This window comes from Acyrthosiphon pisum, chromosome A3 (genome assembly GCF_005508785.2).
Source record: "Acyrthosiphon pisum isolate AL4f chromosome A3, pea_aphid_22Mar2018_4r6ur, whole genome shotgun sequence".
Classification (NCBI taxonomy): domain Eukaryota; kingdom Metazoa; phylum Arthropoda; class Insecta; order Hemiptera; family Aphididae; genus Acyrthosiphon; species Acyrthosiphon pisum.
Genome location: NC_042496.1, coordinates 11,612,428 through 11,631,588, shown reverse-complemented (window position 1 = coordinate 11,631,588; position 19,161 = coordinate 11,612,428). Strand labels below are relative to the sequence as shown.

Here is a 19,161-nt window from a genome sequence, read left to right as displayed (position 1 = left end):
TACTAAATAGTAAACAATAAATGAATAATACATTTTTAACCTTTGGAATTTTTTTAATGTTCGGTTCGAGTTCGATAAAATATTTTGAAAAGTTCGGTTCGGTTCGAGTTCGATTAAAAATATGTAGGTTCGGATCTGTTCGAGTTCGTTAATTTAAAGAAGAGTTTAGTTCGGGTTCGGTTCGACCTTAAAAATCAGGGTTCGTAACATCACTAATTATCTCGCTAATTATTATCCATTATTTTCTATGCTGTGTGGTGTAAGATATAATACAGTCCATATATTATTATTTACAAAAAATTGCCGAAGTTGTTAGTTATTTATTATTATTAATAACCTATATATTTATGGTAAAATAATTACCACAATACACGACACAACAATAATCTTAATTCATGTAATGCAAATGGTCTGGTTGTAAATGCGTAAGTGAACTGTTACTACAATCAATAACATAACTTTTAATGAATCTTACACATATTATTTTATTTTTTATATCGTATTATATAATTAATATGTATCGAGAGTTCTAATTTTTACACGGTATCTAACAAATATTACTTGATGATTGATTTTTTCATAGTGCAATTGTACCTACCTATAGTTTAATATTATGATAAATTGTGCAATTTATATATAATATTAGTAGTCATTTATGATGGATTTGACATCATAATACCCATTAATACGTCTTATATATACCAATAACTGAAGTCAATAAACCGAATAAAAACTATTATTTAACTGACATGTTCTGAAATCATTATAAAGTAAAGTAGAGGAAAATAATATTTAATTGTGAATAGTTTACAATAAAGCTTAATGGATAGCTGCATGGGATTTAAAATATAGGCAAAAAACATTTAGGTAGGTATTATAAAAAGACTGATCAAACAACGTATATTTAACTTAGTTCTAAATATTTCTTCACAGACCCTTTAATCAATACATTTTAGTAACTATTCTATTATATATAACAGAACCGATGATAGAAAACTAATATAGAATATTATATACACATTATATAAAATTAAACTGTACTGAAATATCAATAAGTTCTGAGCACGTACAATTGTAAATACAAGTCATTGCATGCAAAACATTATTTCCAATAAAACATTCATTCATTCGTTCATAATGTTCTATTATGATTTTCTTTTCCTCTTACTCATTTTTATATTATTATTCTAGATAAAAAAAGAACTCGGTTTTTATAGCCAACACTCACCCAATGGCAATTTATATTTTTGGCCGTACCAGACTTTAATGGACCATAATTCAGTACAGCAAACTTTCGTGGATATTTTCGAAAGAAATTGGAATTATCCCCGTATTTATAATAAAACAAATAAATTCTTATCGCATTGAATTAAGATACTTAGATAAACGCACTATAAATTTAGTGAGCTAAAAAGTGGAATTAAGAGGAAAAAGAAGGTTTACTTACAACAAATCTACGTTTTAGAACTAATTTATTGATAATGAGTTTAATAAAGGAATTTTTAAATGTTTAATTAAATAAATGCTTACTCCTACGCCTTACATTGTTTACTTTTAATACTTGATAATAAATTAGATCATTTTATTCGATGTCTATGTTTGCAAAGTGATCACAAATTTTTAAGCATTTCACAACAAAACCAAATAAAAAAAAAAATCTAATTTTATAACTTAAACATTTATATAAGTAGTTAAATAATATTTATTTATTGTTTGAACTAAAATATTAGATTTACGTTATATTCTCAACTTTAAATGAATCGTCTCGATATAAATATTTATTTTTTGAAAATCTACAAATAGACTTATAGGGACCCTTAGATCGTATATACTTCATGTTAACACTTCAAGTGTTTACTAATAAATACTTCAAACATTTTGTATAACAAATACAAACATTAAACTGCTACTTAAATTTTCGATGCTAAAATCGGAAATTTAATACGGATCGGTAGTATATGGATTAGCAAAATATAGAACAATAGAAATGCTAAATATAGGACAAAATCTTTCAATACAATTGTCAATAAGGACCTTCAAAATAAGTCTAGTCGCAAGTATACTTGGAATTACTCGTGAACCACCCTCCATTAAACTACCCATGAATACAGAACTATTTTAAACCAAATACATACCTATTAAAAAAAAATCCAATTTGTGTCGTTTATGACAAAATCATTAAAAATAGGTAAGCAATAACTATTGGGAATTTTAAATCTTGACCTCCCGAACGCACTACTAGATTCACTTTCACATCGAACAAGATACTGAAGTTGAAAATCTGTGTGTGTCTGTGTACTTATCGTGTACACAGCCACACACAAAAAAAAAACATAAATCATTGTAAAACCAATACATTCATTGCTCCGCTCAGAATCCAAAACACCTTACAAAAATATTGAAAATTAAAATAATTTTTCACCATTATACGTAAGACATCAACTTTACCTCTATAATATTAAACAATGATATAGAAATTGAAAACATAATCAAAAATAACGAGTTAAAAATATCTCCTGGAAATTGATTAAAGATGGTATAACTACTTTACTACTAATCACAAAAAAAAAAACTACGGATAAGATATTATTAAAAGCTTTGTTCGTGAATAGCATCACTCATACCTGGATTATTACTAACATACTGTGTATTCTGAAGCATGAAAATCGGACAACAATCCGGACTAGCCGTGCGTGATTTCAAACGATAATATGAATATTTAATTTCAAGCAAATAGAGCGTATTGTTATAGTAGAAGCACTAGAAATTCTTACAACTATACACACAGCTTAACAATGGTAGGAAAATTTAAAATATATTTAAAAACGTCCGATTTTCTATGAAATCGAATTATCATACACAATCTAAAAACAGCACATTCGATTATTATTATTAGGTATACAAATAATCAACGAACTAAACGCAAACATAGAAAACCTATCTATTTTACCGATTTTTCATTCCGAATTCCTAGGAATGTTGTCATACTAAAAATGAAAAAGTAGATCAAAAAGCCAAATACCTAAGCTTCAGTTTACCCCGATTTAGAACTGTTTCCCTTCATGTCGGACTATGATTTACAAAATTACAGTCAATCCAATCACATCATTGAATGACAAATTCCATTTACAGAATAGTACAGTTAGACAGATCAAACCAAGCCCGTCATATTGTCAATAAATATTATCAACCTCCTTCAAATACTTATCAGTTTTCATTAGCACCGTATACGGACTGATACAGTAGATCCACCTCAATGTCTTGTTTGCGGTACACTTATCTGAGTAAAAAGCATACTTCTTGAATTTCAACTCGAATTTCAACAATATTCCAAATTAATTAGTACACAAAAATAATCTTCCAGATATTCTACAAAAAATGTTCGCAGCTTTAACAAAATCAATCAATATATCATCAAATTATTTAAATGAACTGATTCAACTAATTAAATATTATAATCTTAAATAAATTATGTAAATATAATAATTATTAATAAAATTAAGAATTTAAGATATTAATAATATTGACCCTAATATCATTTATGACAACCATTAAAAAAAAAAATTGAAAATTTCAAACGCATTTGAATTGCTTAAAATGAGACATACTTATTTCAAATTTAGTTTTCTATGGTAAATTATTATTCAATTAATATTGAAATGATTCAAATATGTATTATTAATATTTTTTGAATACATACAAAATAATAATTAACTCTTATAGGATAAAATGTTATTATACGTTTGATAATCTAATTTCATCCAAATTTGAACTTCAATTGGTCTTAAAAAAATGTATATGTTATGTCTTTAGCAATAACTTTTAAAGTAGGTTGTTAATTCAACAGCTATTATTATTTTCTATATTTAGTATAAAATACGGTAGTTATCCTATAATACATTAAGTGAAAAAAAAATAGTATTACTTTTAATGATTTTGCACATCGTTTTATACCGCATAATATTATATACTATTATTTGTTTGATTTAATCCCCGATATTTGATTCGATATTCCATCAGGCCTTCAAATTGAAACTATTGACATAATCGACATAATTGTAAGCTACCTAGGTAAACGAAGTGTACAAAATTGAATTCAGGCTTATATCGTAGAGATTATGCAAATGGAGAGAGATAAGAGCAATCTTCATTTTATATCAGCATGAATTAAAACCTATTACGTCATCAGAAATAGACTTATCGGTTCATTTAGCAACGCACGTGCACGGTATCGGGTAAAGTCTGCTGACTATTACCTTATATTATATTGGTTATAAAAAAGTGAAAAAAAAACATTTGTCAGCATGTTTAACAACATATTTCTCACTAGTATAATTTTATTATATATGTGTGCATACTAGGTTTATAATGTAATATAAATAATATAAAAATTGGATGAGTATAATTAAAATGTGAGGTATAATAAAAATATATCGGATTAACTCATGTCAATGTCTATATGCTTTGGTCGTTTATGTTCTCTTTATGAATTAATATGTTAATGTATTTTATCAACGGCCGTGGCCATCATATATTAAATTACAATAAAAATATATTACACAGTAGGTGTTTTAAATTATTATCAATTTAATTAATTATAAACTTGCGTTAAATTCGGTTGGATTTGAAATCAGTGAGTACAACAACAAAGACACCACGTCATATCCATTACACGTTCACAATAGATTCGTACGTGTTTTTTATTATTATTTTTTTGTTTTTAATTCGCTAAGAAGATAGTATCACTCGGTGTGTGGAAAACAAAAACAACTCAGAGCGGTACACAACTTTTTCGTTTAACGCCTTTTAATGTTATACTTTATCTGCAGCTGTTCTTTCTGTTTAAGAAAAAGTAAAATTTACGATAGTTTAGACCATTTGAAATTTTTTTTATACACGTATTAATTTTTATTTTTATTTTTATTTTTTGGTTGGCAGTTTCATTTTAATTACCGCGGTAAACTTTACGGTGCTTTCCGAGCAAGTTTCCGGTACATTTATCATTAAGCCCGGTTAAACTCTGATGAAGAACTTTTAGGACCCAAAGTTGACGGGATGTGGGTGGGCATTGGTAGGCTGGGTGGTTTTTTGTGTTTTGTCTACTTTTTTAGCCGGTCACCTCACGAGTGTTTTTTTTTTGTACTGTTATTAACCTCTTCCATTTTACTACCAGAAACCGTCGTCGAGGGGTTGAATGTATGAATGTGACTGCATTTACAAAAATCTTAATGATTCAACGTGTCACATGAATACAATTCATTAACAATCGTTTGGGTTCCTAACATGAAATAGTGAATGTACCCTTTAATGGCCAAGAGATAGAAGATATTATGGAAATAATAATATAACAAAACATAAAATTCCATTTCCAATAATGAACCAAGATCGTTTTTATTTCCATTGAAAACGAACATTTTGTTTTCATTATTTTAATCATTCCCAATCCTAGAATAATATTATACTAATATTATAATAATTTTTGAATTTTTCTGTTGAAAAGACGTTCACTATTGTAACAATAATAATATCAATATACATAAACATGACATACGTACCTAAATTCAAATGTAACCTGAACACAAGAATAAATGCATTTTTTTACGACTTCTTTATAGTATATTTTCTTTTACTATTACCGTAGTTTTGAATTTACCATTTTCAAAGAATATGTGAACATTGTTATAAGTTGAACCATATTTTATTATTGAAATGTTATATTATATTAACATTTGACTACAACATAATATTATTACTATTAGTATAGACAATAATATTATATAAAACTAAATTAAATTTTGATTTAAGACTTCACATTACCTACCTATTTTTCCAACTTAAAAATCTAGATTTTTATAGATATAGAAATGCTTAAGTGTGAAGCTTAAAACAAAAATATGTTATTGCATTTTAAAAAAATGTTTGATTTGATACACCTAAGTGCATTAACGGGAAATTCATATTTTGCTATTATCGTTTTTTATTAAAAATTTAAGACATTGTGATTGTATTTAGTTATACTTATATTTATTGAACATTACATTAAAATAATAAATTATGTAATGTTTATAAGACTTTTTTTTTTTAAATTTAAATTTAGATTAAGTCTAGTCGTTAAGTATAGTTTTATTATACTTTGAAAAACTAATTTTCCAAAAGAGAAGTTAATAATAATAACTCGTTGACCATAAATGTAATAAGAACTTCTATTATAACATTATACAGTTCGTTATTCGTATTTAATCATTCTAACATGAAACTTTTGTAAAATGAAATAGAGGACATTTAAGTACCTACGTCTTTTTGCACATAATAATACTCTCTGACATAGGTACTGAGTTGGGTTAGATACTTAGATCATTTCCAAGAAAATAATGAGGTACTGGAATATTTATATATTAATGGTCTTCTAATTCACAAAAATCTCATGTAAATACCAAATCATGTTTATTGTATAAATAAATTTGAGATTTTAGTTTTACTATAATTTACAAATCTTTCAGATTTTTAAGAAAAATATGATTAGGTTACCTATACCTAGTATGAAATACACACACCTTTGAACACAAGTGTTTTCTTGGTATACTTACAATTATTAGTTCCTGCATAAAAATGCCGTATGCGGACGATCGTTCCCATTCATAATTTTATCCCTGGCCAATATTTTTCCTTGAGACGATCAACATTTTTTAGTAAAAATTTACTAAATATTACTTACAAACACAGTATATCAGCTTTAGTTTAATCATGGTTGAAAATTGAAATATCTATATTTCAACCATTATACTTTAAATCACATTTTTGAATAGGTATCATAATAATCAATAGATATCACAGTAGATATACGCATTTTTGATGGGTTATAAAGTAAATAACACTACTAACATTACAATACAAACTATGGTGAAAAAATATTTTGTATTTAACTTTTAGGCCAATTGTGTATAAATGATGAGGGGGCCAAATGTCCGCATGCGGTGTTTTAACGTGGGGACCAATAATTGTCTGGGGACCGATTGTCCTAGATGCGTTTTCTTATACGTTCAATATTTTATCTTGTAAAAGTATTTAAGTACATAGGTAATACAATTGTTATAATTAATTTTAATTTCTTACATTGTAATCAAATAATTTCAATAAAAAAATGTAAGCATATAATGTATTATTTTACAATTTAGTTCTCAAAATGTGTGTGTGTTGCTTGAAAAATGAGATCACCCGATAACATAATCATCCATCCTAAGAATAGGTTAATTTTAATACGCATAGGTAAATATAATATAAGCTAGGATTACATGATAGTTAATACTAAAAAATACAGCATATTATAAGAATAGGTACCCAACAATAAAAACAACACAATAAGTATAAATATTGCAGTAAAAAAATGTATTAATATTATATTTTAATAATTGTTAGTAAATATGGCATTATATAGCTTGGTTGTGTCACTTCTCAGTATTTAATTAAATTACCAGTTGTTAGTAATATTCCACATCATAAAATAGCATTCACACTTGCATTCGCACAATTATAATCCCGCCGTGTATGGTATTTTTGATACTAACAGGTGCAAAATATGTCATATTCAAGCACGTAATCGTATATCTAGGTGGATACGGGTATTCTTATTATACCTATTATAAGTGTAAACAACAGATACACACAGAACCGTTATTTTAATTTAGTAATGTTTTCTGATTATTTGATGTGATATACTATAAATAAAAAGTTGATTTTTGATGTTTGTCTAATATTAAATGCTAATATCTTAAATTAAAAATAATAGTTTATTTTATAAAAAATAATACACATCAATAAATTCCCCGTCGATGGTAGAAATGTTAGTATTAAACAGTTTACTATGAAAACAAAGCTTTTGTTTCTATAGATAAAAATCATTTTGCAGAATTATAATAATCAGCTTTAAACATAGGGTTATCAATGACAACAAATATGTCAATAAATTGTATAATGGTACTCACCATTCGCCAAGGAAAGCCACAATGGATTATTCTTAGGCGTTATCGCTATTTCACCACTCATCGATTACCTAGGTACCAATTATGTTAATCTTTTCAATATAATATAACAATTCTATAGGTAGTAGAATAGGTAAAATAACATTTTTTCATTGCTCTACATTGTAAAAACTAAATTTTAAACTATATAATGTTATTACATATTATCGTAATGGTATACATAATGTTTAAACATTGTTTTTACATTAAAATATAATATTTAATTATTTTTTCTGAAAAAAAAAAAAACATTCTATAATAAACAATACAAAAATATAAATTTTAGGTATAGATAAGTTTAGGTATACATTGAATATAAATGACGATTTGATTATTTTATTAGGTTTCTGAATAACAACTATACCTCACCGAAATTTGTATACCTTTGTTACACACAGTATAAGGTTAACATTTGTTCGTTAACACGCCTATATGGAACATGCTCGAAATTAGTACATTCACCTTAGTTCATTTTTAATTGAATTCAGAAAAGCCGGTTCGTAAATCAATGTCTGAAAATTCAAGTGCAGGGGCGCCAGAAGAAGTCGAATGCAAGTTTTGGTACAAAACGACCGTGTCCTTACAATTTATTGGTTAGGTGAGCACGGTCTCCTGAATCGAAAATTAAACTTAAAACGATAAATCTCCGCCGGGTAACGTAATGAGATAACGCGGGCCTTGGGTACGGGGCTGGCGACGTAGTGGCTCGGAGAAAAGATACTGCGGATATCTTGGATGAACGACAGTCTAGACTTTTTGAGATACATGCGAATGCACTTGGCAATCTTTTTCTCTTTTTTCTTTGTACAATTAAGAAAAAAACAACAAATACTCGTTAAAGCGTTTTCTTTTTTATTTTCACACATTTATAAATTAGTCAACTTTTCTTTCATTCTGTCCTTTCAATATCATTAATATTTGAGTACCACAATAACTTTAATTTTCCTCGCCAATAAAATTATATACCGCCGATACAATAACAGACTAGTATTTTCCACTAATAACAGCAATACATAAGATGCAAGTATGCAATTTCAAAAACCTAATTTAAAAAATATTTAATTGGATGTGTAAATAATAATAATTGACAACAGAGAACATTATTTTTAAAACAATTTATAGCAATATAAGGAACAAAAAATGCCCCAAAAAAATCATAAAATATTATTTGAACACATAATTTTGGATAAACCTATATCACCTATAATACATTTTCAAAAAATGCAGCTTTTCATATTTTTGACAAATTTTGTCTTCAAATATTATAATAACTTCAAACACTCATAAAAAGATATATTATCCTTTGTATTATGGATATTATAACCTCGTATTATATTTTCAAGCTTTTAACCGAAAATGATTTCTTATCAAAATTTTTAGAAAAAAAACTAAAAATTGAAAATTTCAAGTTTTCATAAATTTTTTAAAGATATAATTGTGTGAAGAAAATGATAATTTAAGCAATTTAACTGAAATGTTTCAAGTTTCTTCGATTAAGAGGATACACCAAGATATTTTATTTCACAGCCCTACACACTCGTATAATATATTATATAGGTAGGTAGTTAAAATCTATCTCCTTATATTATCATTTATTTTGATAAAATACTGTTGAAATAAATGTATTATTACCTCTTATAACAATTAGTATAACATTTAAGATGTTAAAAATAATATTAGGTATCTGTGTTTTTTCAAAAGCTTTTTTTTTTTTAATAGTTTAATTTTTTAAGACAGTTTTTAATTATAATTTACTAAAAAAAAAAAATCATAAAAATACTTTATAAATCAAAATATAAAAATAAACTACAGCTACAGACAATATTTTATTCAACAGTTGACATAATAGTTACATTGTATATTATTATGATACTTTGATGATTAATACCTGGTATTGCGTAAATATTTCCATTCGTAATTTAATTTTTTAGTTCTTCCCTATAATTTTGTTCGGTACCTGAGTATCTGAGATTTTTTTACTTTTTACTACCCCCTCCCTCAAACAAAATAGCAACCAAATACAATTATTCCAGAAACTGTTCTAGAAATGGAGGGTTTTCTGCTCTAAAACGTGGTGACAAACACAAAAATAAAAACAAATACACACGTCATCATTGTAAGGCTAATGCATTCATCTCTCCGCTATTAATCTAATATTAAACTTATAGAAATTATATTTAATAACAGATATAATAATATGTCAGTTTTTGTTTAAAGGATATACATATTTTTAGTTTAATTTATGTCGAATAATGTGACATAATTGCTTTTCCATAATAATTGTATAAAAAGATTAATTTTATCAAATTTTTATGTTCGTTTCAATTTATCAATACAATATTTTTAACTACCTAATAATATGTAACTGTATTACATAAATATCAGTTATGTCAGTTATTTAATTTTATATTCCTCAATTTTCTGTAGTAAATCATATTATTATAATATGGCGCCAACGCATATAATATAATTTATTGATCGTTCAATTATTCAAGCGAATCAATCATCCTAATCCCATTGGTTACAATTAGTTTAACAATTCACATTCAAAATCATTAATACCTACTGCGAATAACGTATAATTACTAATAAGTAATTCATAATTAAAAACGTACATCATGAAGGTGTGTTAATAACTGCATTAATCACTTATATACATTTTGGTTATAATATTAATGTAATCAGAACAGTTTTGTCTTAGAAAAATTATGATGATAATAATAGATAATGTTTTTAAGAAGCTACAAAGTATAGGGGAAAATCTAATGCCCTCTTAGCTTCCCCTTGAATGCAGCCCGGAGACCAGGCCAAATTCCAGTGAAGTGGAATATAAGTTACTTAAGAAGTATAGAAATAATAAGGTCAATATTCGAGTATATTATAAAATAATAAAACGTTTAAGATCCAAAATAAAGTTATGTTAAAGGTTATAACTTACATGATTAGCAATCATTTCATCATGATAATAATTAAGTATTTCATATTCCGGGCTTAACTAGATGTAAGTTGATACACGGTTTTCATTATTCAACAAACCAAGTGATAAAGTTTTAATCAAAACAAGAGTTGAACAATAAAAATAGTGTTTTAAACTAATAGAAAGTTTGAGGAAATACATTTTGATTAATCTTTACTTCTGACACCGAAGGAAATATTATGAATACAAGGAATAGTGTACTAATAATAAAAATAATTTATATATATATTATTCTATAGAAAACACGAACCTACACAATTCAAAATGTATATATAGTTACAGGTGGCAATGTGGCATAAAAAATAGTCAGTTTTTAATAATATTTAAACGTTAGTCTATATATTATATAAAAAAAAACACAGTTTGAGTACTGCAAAGGAATAGCAATTAGAAGATTGGTACCTATAATAAACATCATAGACATAGTTTATACTACTGTTGATCATTATAATAATTAAATGAGAGATTCAAAAAATAAATGTATTTATAATATAATTGTATAGTGTAGAAACCAACGGTTAATATAATATAATTATAATACATATGGAATGAATACGGAGAAAATTATTAATGATGACATTCAAGTTATAGTTAATAATTTTAAAGTACAAAATATATAGTTTCATCGAAGACGTGTCTAGAAAAACGATGACTAATAAAGTTGAAATTAAGCATCGCTATACAGTATTGTGCAATGGTTTGTATCTTAATATTAGACGGTGGAAGAATATTCTTATAACCCAAGAATTACGAGACCTACTGAACATTGTGGTTTAGAATATTGATCAGTTTACATAGAGACAGAAACAAAATAAAGATCTGAACACTGTTATTTTAAGTGAGTATTGAATGCTAATGACGATATGTAGTTACAGTTGAGAAGACATAATTTATTGTAGATAAACTGACTAAAACTGTCATAATATTAACGTAAGGTATTTACCTGTTATAATATTAAGATATTGTGGTAATATAATACAGTTATATAGGTATTTATTAATTGCCAATTGGTCAATATTATACAAATAAATACAAAGTTCGATATTATATTAAACTAACAGATTAATATAATCAAATTGTGTTAACATATGTAAGACAACATGACGTATTCACAAAATAATAAAATATAGTATCAGTTTTGATTATTTATTTATGTCGATGCATGAAGTTATTATAAATGATTTACTGAACACTGTAAATATGCTCTTGTATACAAATTAATCGATGTGTATATCAATATATCATATTAATGTTGTAAATATAAATAATACATTCAACGAATATAAGCGAATGAAGAAAAAATGAAATTTTTATTACATTTTTATATTTTATGTGATAAGTGTTTTTCAACGACAAGTATTTTTTCCCTGGACACACAAAAAGATATAAAAAAGAAAAATGAAAAAAACCGCTTTAAGTAGCTGTATTCGTTGGACTATACTTGTATAAGAGAATGTTTAATGACCCGTGATTCCTGTCGGCTGCACTGTTAAAAGGCTTAAAGTGAAATGTGTCTTATCACTGAAATCATCAATCTCAATACGACGGTAAGAATAAATATACATGTATATAATATAAATATATATATATATATCTTGATTTAAAGAGTGAAAAGAAAAAAAGAAAAAGAAGATCGGCAATTTTTAATTTAAATAAAAGATTCACATAAAAAAATAATGGCCTAAAAGGGAATTCGTTTATGTAAGCAATTGAGAAAAAGACCTTTTGAACTGCAGGGTGATTTTAGTTTATTTTTACATTACTCTTTTTTATTTTTGACATTTTTTAAAATTCAATAAAAGAGCAAAAAAATTCTTTGTTCATGTTTTTCATTAATATTTATGAAATATCACTAGGAAAAATTTTGTTTTGTCATTATCATAATATCTGAATTGCATGATAAAAATAATTTAAATGTTTTAATCAAATAAAAAACAGATATTATTATTTTTAATGATATATGGGGAGTAGTATTTATGACTGCAGAGTTGAAATGGTTATGAAATAAAAAAGACACAATGGATTGATGGCTTAAGTTGTTTGTTAAGTTTAAATGAGTCTTTTAATTACATTTTTATTTATATGGTTTCATAAAATGTCTGATGACATACATTTTAACGAGATGTATTGACGTCAAGTCTATCATTATGAATTAATTTTTAAGAATAATAAATCACATTATACTATTCTAAAAGTATGAATTTGATTAATTGTCTTTGAATATTGACTAAAAATTGTTCATTATGCAATGCGAATACATAGGTTATTGTAGGTACGTATTCTTAAGAGGGTGTTGGAAATTTATTTTATTTGGTTATTATCGTTTTTATATTATTATGAACTATGAGAAATTTAATTTATGGAAAATAGAAATTAACGAGTGATCACGTCATGTATAGTCATAGTCATAGTACCTACGCATATTATTAAGAAAACTCAACACTCACATTATTTGTTTCTGACCTCTGAAAATGTAAGATTAATTAGCTGTTCACGTTTAGATTTATTAAAGGCAAGAAAAATATCTGTGTTTATACATTAGTTTGTTACGATGTTTCAGTTTTTAAACGAGTTATGACTTATAGTCACGTAACATATTGAAATTTAAAAATTTTCATTATACTCAATTAAAAATTATAGGATTCGTCGCTAAAAACCCGGGTGGTCATCCATCCGGAAACGAACAATACTGGACAATGCTTCACCGCAGCACATATTAGTGACTGCGGCCAACCACCGCGCCCCACAACGCCTTCAATTTAAAATTGCAATATGAGATATTATATTATATTTTAAATATAATTTAAATAATTAAAATATGATTAAATATATTATAATATTATATACAATAATTAAAAATACATATTATTTTTATTAACTTTTCATGTTAACGTAGTTTCAATAATTTATATATACTTAATACTTATATTATATTATATAGTGTAACAGAAATACAGGATGACCTGACAAAAAAAAAACATTCTACTTAAACGTGAGACAAAAATTTTGAAAATTATATAATATATAATATAATATATTTAAGAAATATATTCATGTCAGGAAATTCCCAAAAATAATATGTTGAAAAAGTTATTATGTTCTAAATTAATTTATATAAAACAAAATTTATATTTTAAAAACTTCTAAAAAAACAAACTATTTGACTTAGATAAATGTTTTTACCATCAAAATTGTTCTTATAATCAGTTTTACAAATTGGCTATTTTGAATAAATAAAAATAATTTTTTTAATATTATATACGTGTTGTACAATAGTAACTACTCTTTATATATCAACTATAAATAAGAAATAAAAATTTCAAAATATTGATTAGACCAACAGTTATTTCATCTGTCAGGTCTTCCTGTAACATCCTGTAATATATTATTATATAGTATGAAATAATGTTATACATTTAAAGCGTATAGCCTTTTATTTGTGCTTCATTGCTCACGAATTCCACTTAGACCCATACATTATATTTAAACTAAATGTATCTCATTAAATATACACATAGAGTATCTCCCATTCTGCTAATAAGTATATTATTATGTAGGCGTGAGTATAAAATATTACATATCACAAAAAAGTGATCTTTCCACCCATTAGTGGACATGAATAGTATTGTTCATAGTATAATATTATCATTGTATATCCCATTCTCGTAATGGTTTTAAATCAATAATAATAACATACTATTTTCCACTTAAAAATGATAAAATTATATACATACTTTTTATAGTATTACAATATTGTGTATTTCATTGTTTGTTTAAAATAGGTAAACATGTCCTTACAATAAATCATTTAGTGAGAAAAAAAAATCTTTACTTGAAAATAATTCTTTTTGACTTCTTTTATACTCAATTAAGCATTTAAGTGGTAAAAAATAGAATGAAAAAGAAAAGAGCAATCAAACCAAAATGATAAAATGTTACTATAGAACTGCCTATGTACAGTAAACAATATAATAAACTATATAATTATTCATGAAGCATGAGGTTTTCGCGTTTCCCTACTGTAAGCCTCAAGTTAATTGCTTTTTAAGGAAAACTTAATCACCAAAATAGCCCGTCATCTTCTTCCCAGTTGCAATTCTTTTTTGATTGGCATATTATGATTCTCGGTCTACGTCCTAATGACAAAAAAAAAATTAAACCTAAAAAAATTACAAACAAAGAGAAACAATTTCTTTGTAGTTTTTTTTCCACATGGCAAGTTTTCTATATACATAATAACGTTGGAATTATTGTATACTCGAGGTATAATAACTTTTAATTAATACTACAAATTACAGAGGTTTGGTTGATAAAATTTTCCCTTAAGACCCGCACATCAGCCTCAGTTGTATAAATGCTTCTAATAACAAATTGAATGTCCCATAAGTATACATATGTACTTAATGAAGTATAAACTTGTTCATAATAATATGCGGGCTTAAATTTTAATTTTAATCGATGTGTGTATGTTGATAATTAATTAAATATTATGAAACAAAATAAGCGTATATTATGTAACCATTATTTAAATGTTTAAACTTGAACGTATGAACATGTCATTGTTTTACTAGGAAAATCATTCAGCGTGAATCTATGAATTCTCATATATTATTATTTATTAATAGTTACTAAAGTGTTCACAGAAACTTAATTCAATGCTTAAGTGTTCTTGTAAAAAAAGTGAGTATTAAAAAAAAAAAATTTTTGAAACGAGTAAGAAATTTAATAATATATACATTAGAATAATAACGTTAAAAAGTCCATTGATTTCGTAAAATGTAGCAGTATTTAATAAAAATCTAAAATTATTAACAGATTTAGGTAGACTATATGGAATTTAAATTTATAGAAGTGATTCATAAAGTATAATATTGTTATAATTGGAGCAATTCTTCTATAAAAAAAAATATCACATACAAGTATAAAACAAAATTAATTCTTACCCAACATGTATTTTTATATTTAAAGGGTAAACAATTAAATTAAATTCATATTTATTTTGTAAAAGATTATTCGTTTATAAATTAAAATGAAAATATAATAAGAATCCATATGTTATATTGTATGATTATGCCTTTTTGGTGCTCATATGTCCAAGCTCTAACTTTTTATTAGATTTTGCTAACTCTAATATTTTCAAGTTGCAATCTTAATAATGTTCAGTAAGCTATTGACAATATTGCGAAAACAGCAAAAAGATGTAAATAAATTTCCCCTATGTATCTTACAAAAATAAAATAAGGTGAGCAATTTAAAAAAAAAAAAAAAACTATTGGATAAAGAACACAGTACAATCAACACACAATACAAAAACATTACATTTAATATCAATAATTTTATTGTAGCACTGAAATTTACATCAGTAATAATCATAATATATTACAATATATATTATATAGAAATCATAGGCATAATTGGATTGTACGGCTGATTTGGATTTGTCAAGAATTATACCTATTTTAAGTGTCTGAACTCTGAGCACCATAAAGTACCTAGTCGAAATTTTAAAACCAATTTATGTGATATACTGAAAAAAGGAAAACTTACTACGAATAAATTCTAATTGTTGGTGGCAATGAGGATATTTTAAGTCTAGTTTCTTAACATTCGCCTATGCTTATGCGCATACTTGTTGTAGAAAAACAGAGAGAAAATAATTTTCCACCCTAAAAACGAGTAAAAAAAATCTGGGGTGACAAAATGAAAAACGTGCCACACCGCGGGAACACGTTCGTTTAATAAATAACATTTTCCGGGTCGTTATCATTTATTTTTTTTTTTTTTCGGAGTTGGTAATTTTTTCCAAACGCGATATAACGTGGCCAAAAGTAAAGGTTAGACACGATGTGACCGTAATGACTATACAGCACAGAGATTAACAAGAATTTAAAAGTGAACCGTTGACACATTTATTATTGAAATATTTATATCCACTTTTTGCGTTAATTAGGGAAGCACCTACAGGCTAATGATATTTTCATAATAATAAACGTGTATTTCTATTTCTACTTTAATTTATAGATTTATATTCCTATTTGATGTTTGGTGTTCGTTAACAAAGCGTTTATACTCATAAATATGTAAAATCCAGTGATTAATGGCTATAGTACTATGTTTTGTTTTGTCATTAATCTATAGTACCTACAGAAATTAAAGATATTTATGACAATATTCTAGTAATTTTATGATTGGTTAATTAATTGTATGATATTAATTATAATATTATATTATCATATGATTTACGAGTAATATTGTCTTTGAAATAATTTAGTTATTGTTAGGCAATATTTCCAATATAAAAAAAAAATGTATTAAACATATAACAATTTATTTTATTTTTCGACTTGTGTGTTCATTTTATCCAAGTTTCTAAATACCTAATAAAAGTCTGTATCAACTCTATTTTTTCGGAGAAGGATTCAACTATCCTCATTATGTTTATAGTTTATTCAGTGATTCAATATCAATTAATTTTACACATCATAAGACTATAATTAGATACTGTAGCTTAATTCAAATGCTTTTAATCGAATGTAATATTGAATACATTTAACTAAAACTATATAACTACATCGAAATTATAAATAGATGTAGCATGGATTTAGAAAACCGTATAATACAATCATTTATTGTGTTGCATCATTGTGTTTAATATATTATGTTTAATCCAAATAACCAACGAAATATTTTAGTAAATATATGGACTCAATAATTTAAACCGTGTAAATGTGTAATTTAGTTTAATATTGTAATTTATATTTCACACATTCTTAACTGTGAATTATATATAACCGGTCAGGTGTAGTATAATACTCTTGTGCGTTTTCATTATAATATATGAATATGTATGTAATGATAATTACAGTAAGCAATGATAATTTGAATTGACAATAATAATTAGTCCTTATAATATTTCATACTATTTTCTTGATTTATGTTAAAACTATAGAGTAAAAAATCACTTAACGATACTGGAATCTGGTGTTTTAGGCACTCATTGCTTGTTGAGGGTAACTCGTTGAATTATTAAGAAAATAGGTACCGATAAAAATTTTAGTTTAAAATAAAGCTTATTATTTATATAAAATATCTATATATTATATAGTATGAGACTTTTTAAACTGATCAATATCGCCTGTAAAAGCGTGAAGAAGAAACAGATGAAAGACATCTTAATCTCTAATCAATAACTACTATTTATATAAAAAATATATACATAAATAGAGTTATAAGACCAATAATGTACACGTCTGCACAACTAATAAAATAACTATTTTATTAGTGAGGCGGGAATGTATTTATTTTATAATATAGTGTATTTTTTGTGTCTGTTATTATCGTTTATATTTTTTCTGACGACACATCCAACCTACTAACAATCTACTAAGATTCAATAAACTGACAACTGGGAAACTAAGTGGTGAATTAAAATAAATCCAGACAAATCTGTATATTATATACCATTTACGTTAAAAAAAACCGATCTTCTACCTGTTTACTTTTAGAGTACTCAAATCACATCATCTTCTGATGTCAAATATCTTGAAATTAGGTACTTGTAATAAAAGACTAACTTAGGGCACCCACCTTAAACTAAAAATAAAACCCCTCAACAGCCGACACATCTACTTCATCCAATTTTGAAATCAGAGGTCCCAAACTTACTTTGTATAAATTTCTTTTGCGACACATACGAGCATATGAGATCCAAATATGGGACTGTGCTAAGCCATCCCGAATTGGCACTATACAAGCATTCTAGTCGATTACTCTCCTTATGATAACCTCCGCACCTTGGTTTATATCTACATCCACACTACAATCTGGCCTTAAAATCAAATCAGTTGACCAATTATTAGCCACCAACGGATCTTTTACTACTACTCATATATTCCTATATTAGCCCGTTAGTATTGCAAATCGCATCCAATACACAACCCAGTTGAGTTTATTCCACTCAATAGAAAATTTTATAGAGATTTACCAGCACTGGTTAGTCTTCCTACCCATATATTATTCACAGTTCAAATATTATATTTTCTTATTGTGCTATTCCAACACAGATTGCAAATATTCTTTAGTAAATAATTTTAAAAAAAAAACATTGTTCTTAGGGAACCACTTCGTACAAAATTATTTACTATATACAATTATATTTTTAAAAAA

At 25.9% G+C, this 19,161-nt stretch overlaps 1 protein-coding gene across 4 annotated transcripts in view; it reads left to right on the top strand.

The window, feature by feature from the left end:
- Positions 1-19,161, top strand: part of LOC100164076 (zwei Ig domain protein zig-8-like) — a 254,559-nt gene that overhangs the window by 154,577 nt on the left and 80,821 nt on the right. The window lies entirely within an intron of this gene.